Genomic DNA, 6,438 nt, shown 5'->3' on the forward strand with positions numbered 1-6,438 from the left:
AGTCTCAATTACATAACATCCCACCAAATTAGTTTTTCTATCTTTACTTTCGTAAAAGACTCCAGACAGAGTGACTAGGGTTTACCTAAATGAATATGCAAGTCACATACTGTAAGATGCGTTTGCCGGAATGATTTGCAGGCAATGAGGAACAGAGGAGACGATGAAAGAAACGTCCTCCTCTTTTTTACTTTGATCTTCTGCAGTTTGCCAGTGCCTGACCATTTCTGAAAGAATGCGGACTGTTCAGAGTTTTCACACATTTTCCTTGCTGTTTCATTTACCTACATCTGGTGTGGCCAAAGAATTGTAGGAAATGCTTGTGGAAAACCCCTTGCGATAAAATCAGTGCATAAAAAGTGCTTGAAATCAGCAGCAAGAAAGGAAGCACTAATCATGCTGGACTCATATTTTAGTGGTGTTGTAGGCTACAATGTGCTATTGAATAAAATAAATAAAAACACACACGCACGCACACACGCACGCGCACACACACACACGCACGCACGCACACACACAGTTCAACAAAAAAAAGGTGTTGTTTTTGAAAGAATTCCAAGGGTTGCAGTTATTTGGTCAAAAATACAGGACAAACAGTTATAAGGTGAAATATCATTACAATTTTTAAAATATAATTGATTTCTGTGATGGCAAATCTGGATCACTCCAGTCTTCATTGTCACATGATTCTTCAGAAATCATTGAAATATCCTGATTTGTTGCTCAAGAATTTTTTCTTATTATTATTAATGTTGAAAAGAGTTAATATGTTTCATATTTTTTTGGAAACTACAGTATGATGCCATTTATTTCAGGAATCTTTGATGAATAGAAAGTTCAAAAGAGCAGCATTTATTTGAAATATAATTTTGTGTAACATTATACATGTCTTTACAAATGTCTTTACTGTCACCTTTGATCAATGTAATGCATCCTTGTTGAATAAAAGCACAAATTTCTTTAAAAAAAATCTTACTGACCCTAAAAATGTGAATGATAGTGCATATATTTGGTTTAACTCAATGTGATCATGGCAGGTCCTATGACATCAGTATTTACCCGGTGTTGCCATAACAATAAGGGCTGTGATCAAATGGTTACTGTTTATCTGTGGCTGCAGCTATGAGATGGACCTGCCTTGTAATGAACACTGGCAAGGCAATGTTTGTGTCAGTGTGCGAAAACAAATACTCAGGCACATGCAAGAGTATTTCTCTAGATGAGAGTTCACCACTAACCACACTGGCTGTTCTAATGGCAGACTTGGAGAACAGAGACGGTGGGATGTTGATTATATCCCAGAAGCCACTGGAGGGTCTCGTGGGGTTTTAGCCACAGAACGTCAGCACTTGTGCTCCAAAAATCACAAAAATTTAGGGGTGGCGGAAATGAACACCATATGATTTGTAGATTGTGTACAAATATTAGACCCTCATGCGCAGTAGGGACATTTTTGCCTCATTTCACATTGTGTAGACAGGCTATTAAAAAGAAAAGAACATATATATGTGGTGGGCACAGGCAATAAATGAAATATGAAGCAAAACTAAATGTGAATAGGGTTGGTATGTTGAATGTCGCATGACCAAACCGGAACACTGATCTCATCGTATTCTCACAGCATAGAAAGGAGACTGGGGCTAGTTGTCACACAGGCTGTATCTGTATTGAATATTATCGTTTCAATCAAAAACACACTTTTACTGATTCGCATTGTCTTGTTTAAATTTAGCTGAAAAGCCTATAATTGGCTTTTTGATAATGGTGGGTTCCACTGTGAGTTTCTACAGCATGACAACATTCTGTGCATGTTGAATGAACGAATTGACTCGAAAAAAGACTCATTCAAAATTAACAAATCTTTTTTCGAGTCATTTCGTTTGTTGAATGAACGAAATGACTCGAAAAAAGATTCGTTCATTTTGATGAACGAGTTTGAACAGGAGAGTCACGAACGTGCATCAAAGAACAGAGCAAGGCGAGCATTTGTGCTTATGAAACTTAAAGTTTTTTATTTATTTTTGAAATGACCGATCGTTTCGCAAGATAAGACCCTTATTCATTGTCTGGTGTCGTTTAAAGCCATTTGAAGCTGCACTGAAACTGTCATTTGGACCTTGGACCGTTTGGTACCCAATGAAGTCCATTATATGGAAAAAAATCCTAGAATATTTTCATCAAAAACCTTAATTTCTTTTCGACTGAAGAAAGAAAGACATGGACATCTTGGATGACATGGGGGTGAGTAAATTATCAGCAAAAGTTTTTTAAAAAAGTGAACTACTCCTTTAATAAGGACAACACATTTTGTGTTATTTTTAATTCAACCAATGTGTTATTCCTCTTAACACAGAAAGTGTTGAAATGTTTTACACACCAGTATTACAGTTGCACAATTTGTGTCCAATGTGTGTTTTTTTTTTTTTTATCTAATTGAACAAAACGTGTATGCAATAAAAACAACAAACTCACACGTAGTTTAGCTACAAAGGTCAATGTGTATTCAGTGAAAATCTTTCCTGGGCTATAATAGTGAAAATGTGTGGATTTTTTTTTGGTTTTTGTTTGTTTTTGTAAAGCATTCAAGGAATTCCTATTCAGAAACAGTGTTTTAGTTTTAGTGTCAGTACTACATTAAACTACTGTATATAATTGTCACGGGTGGTTGCAGGAAAGCAGACGAAGATAGGGATACATTTCCAACACGAAGGTTTAATGGCAATAATAAAGGATAGCAGGACAGGCAGAAACACACTCTATACACAACACAGATCGGACAAAGATTGACTGAACAGACGGAACTTAAAAGCAAACACAGATGACGATGATTAACTGAACACAGGTGATACAGATAAACTTATAATGACAGTGAAGATGACACGTGACATGTGATGACAGACAGACAAGTCCTATGAAAACAAACTAAACAAAACACAACTGTGACAATAATGTTGAATACAATGTATAATAATACAATGGGGGAATATTTGTTTGTCCTGATAATCCCAAATGTCTTATGTTACCAGTAAAAAGTTACATTATTTTAAGTATATCTAGTCAGTGATAGAGTGCAAGCATATTCGTCTAAAATAATTATGTATTTTCAGCTTCAGAATCACAAATATTTTTATTCTGGTGTCACTATTGTCCTGTGCATTGGGTTATCAGCACCAGGTCCAAGTCTTTACATTTACACCCCCAATGTAAAACCAAATTGAGAATTTTAATCAAAAGTACATTTTTGTTAACCTTTTATCATATGTCTTAGAGTATCGCAATAATATCGTATCGTGAGTTCAATATCGTAAAATGCATCGAATCGTGACATGAGGGTATCGTTACACCCCTAGTAGTAAGACATGTAAAAACCTGGTTGTTCCTGTAAAAAGCAAAAATCATTTCAGTGATTCCATCTCCCCAATCTGTCCAAATCAAATATCTATATGATTTCAGATGAAATTGGAGCCTACGTTTATCAGAGCCTAAACAGATGCATATGTGATTTTCAAATCATTCACGTCAACTCACATTCCTGTTAACGAATGATTTATTTACAAAGATTGTTATGAGAGCATCCAACGTTTGTCCTTTAAGTGATCGCATTTAACTTTAGTGTTATTGCAGGTTATGTGTATAATGCTCAGTTTCAGATTCCATGTGTGTTCTCAGCCATCATTTTCAGAAAAGCAACCGAGGTTTTGGCACCTGTAGTGTGGAGTTAAATCTTGTGATTTATAGTGGCTTTGATGTCTGCCACGAAATCTCATTTTCCATTGTGGTTGTCTGTTTGTGCAGTTTGGTTGAGCAGTTTTATCCTGGTGTCATTGTTTATATAAAAAAAAGAAAGAGAGAGAGAGAAAGCTTGGGGGGAAAAAATGCTAGTATTTTTCCAGATAAAAGCTGGACAAAGGAAATAAAAGTATGTAGAATTCACAGTATGAATCACTCTATTATAAAATAATGAGGTCCATTTTATACATTCAGTCATATTGGTTACTCAAATATTTACATAAATAAATGTGCAGCAGTGTTTTACAAACTGATTATTTGAGTTATATTGCAATAAAGCTCCAGACCCCGAGGGGTGATCCAAAGCACAGAATCTCTTTAACCACATCAGATGAAAAGTAACGCCGTAAATCTTTCCCTGACTGTGGCCTGACCACAGTTGGACATATTTCCCTGCCGTTTAGTTCCGGCCCACAGAGAAACAACCTCATCGACCGGGAGAGTGAAACTTTGCACTGTTTTTGTTTCAACTTCAAAATTAAATAATAGTTTTTGCAGACATTCAGTGTAAGATATGAATGCTTGCTGTCATGATCATTTAACTGATCTTTCTTTGTATGTTTATTCTAGTGTCATCATTGTTTGTTGTATTTCTGCATTGATGTTTAATAATTTACGCTTAAGTTACTCAGTGCCGTTTAAAGTTATTTAAATATTATTGAAATAAACATAACACTATAAATAATGATATGATCAGTAAGTCATGGCAACTTATGCCTTTACTTTGCTTTAATTCAAGTTATACAAGATTCAACTAAAAAAATTTAAGTCAGTTTAATATCATTTAAGTTGAAACTCAATAAGGCCCCTCAATTGTTTGGTTACCCCTTCTTCAAAATAACATATTTTGTGTTCAGCAGAAGAATTTTTGAGATTTGGAACAACTTGAGGGTGAGTAAATGATGACAGAATTTTCATTTTGGAATTTTTTTACAGTTTGCTGTGCTATAGATCTATTTTAAAAGATATTAATACTTTTAGACAAATTAAAATTGGTCAAAAGTGACAGTAGCATCACAGGAATGAATTGCATTTTAAAATATATTAAAACTGAATTGTAATAATTCACATGTATTGTTTTTATTGTATTTTTTTATTAAACAAATGAGGTCCTAGTGAGCATAAGCAGTTTTTTTCGTTTTTAAAATGTAAAAAATAAAAAAAGTCACCCAGATGTGAAATGAAGACATAATTGGATTGTAAATTAGACACTTGAGATTTTCAAGGGTTCAGCAGAGTGGGGTGTTTTCCAGTTGAATGGGAGAGAAGGGGAAGTAAGCAAAGGGGCAGAAACAGGCCGCACGGTTCCCACACTATGATGTAATGAGCCAGTGGCAGGGGCAAAGGGATCATTACAGATTTAGTCAGTAATGCTAAATTACAGTCAGTAATAAATAACAGACAGAAGAACACAGTAATGTCTCAATTTTATCTTTTTTATCTTTCTTTGAGCTGAAATGCCACATGTAGCTCATGCCCCCACTACAGCAAAATGAGCCCGACACAACACATAACAACAGAAACTTGTACAAAACATTTACCCTATAGAACATATGTCAAACATTCACACACACATGACTAAACTTCAAATATGAGTGAATATGAATTCTGGCAAATATATAATTACTTTTAGATTTATGGATTTATGTGATTGGATGGCTAGAAAGTGAAGGTCAAACAAATAACAGTGAATGTAACTTGTTTCTATAATTTTATATAATAATAATAATAATCATCACTAATCATAATAATATCAGCAATTAGTATTATTGTAGCATTTTAGTGCTGTGACAGTTTAAGAAAGCTATCCAATCAAATTAGAAGACAGGAACTATAATAATAATAATTATTATTATTATTAGACCAAATTAATTAATTACATTTACTGCTGTTTGTTTGACCCTCACTTTCTAGTCATCTAATCGTCTAGACTTCATAAAACGGAGCTAGATTTTTTGAAACGTGGGCCAAAGTCTTGATCCGTTGATGTGTGGTGGTCAAAAAAGACAGTCTAAATCGAAGCCCTTCAAGCAACGTGTCTGACAGCACTTGTCCTGTGCCAGTGTGTCTGAATGGGCCTGTCCACAACCTCTTACATTCAATTAGCCAGAAACAAGTGCGCTTTGTACTGCCTGTGCTAAAGGCCAGCCCATTGCCTTCGGTGGACACACAGCAGACACAAAGCTTTGAAAGTTTTTCAGCAATGCTCGAACCCTCATGCCTTCCATGTTCATGACCTGAATATCAAGTATAAAGAGAAAAAAGACAAACTGACAGGCTTGTTTAAGCACTAAAATATGTTGACCCAATTGAGGAGTTGATTAGCTAATTTTATAATATAAATACAGAACTAACTTGCTAACTTTGTCTTTTATACATGTGCCTCACTTTTCCATTTTATTTCAAAACAAATTAATGTTACATAATAATATTTGAGTCACTTTTTCTCTGCATACTACCCACTTGCGTGTGGCTTAACAGTCCTAATTGGAAGCGGGTGTAGAGTTGTCGAAGTGGACACAAAGGAGGAGGGTTTGCGTCTCTGTAGTTGAGAAGTATTCCAGTCACAGAGTGTGTGGGTGGAAGAACTAGTCTCTCGTGTTTATTGGTTCCTCCTTGATGCTGAAAGGAGGAAGCAAGCAGCAGCAG

This window comes from Siphateles boraxobius, unplaced genomic scaffold (genome assembly GCF_051911475.1).
Source record: "Siphateles boraxobius isolate OS27281-9 unplaced genomic scaffold, OSU_SipBor_1 41, whole genome shotgun sequence".
Taxonomy (NCBI): Eukaryota; Metazoa; Chordata; class Actinopteri; order Cypriniformes; family Leuciscidae; genus Siphateles; species Siphateles boraxobius.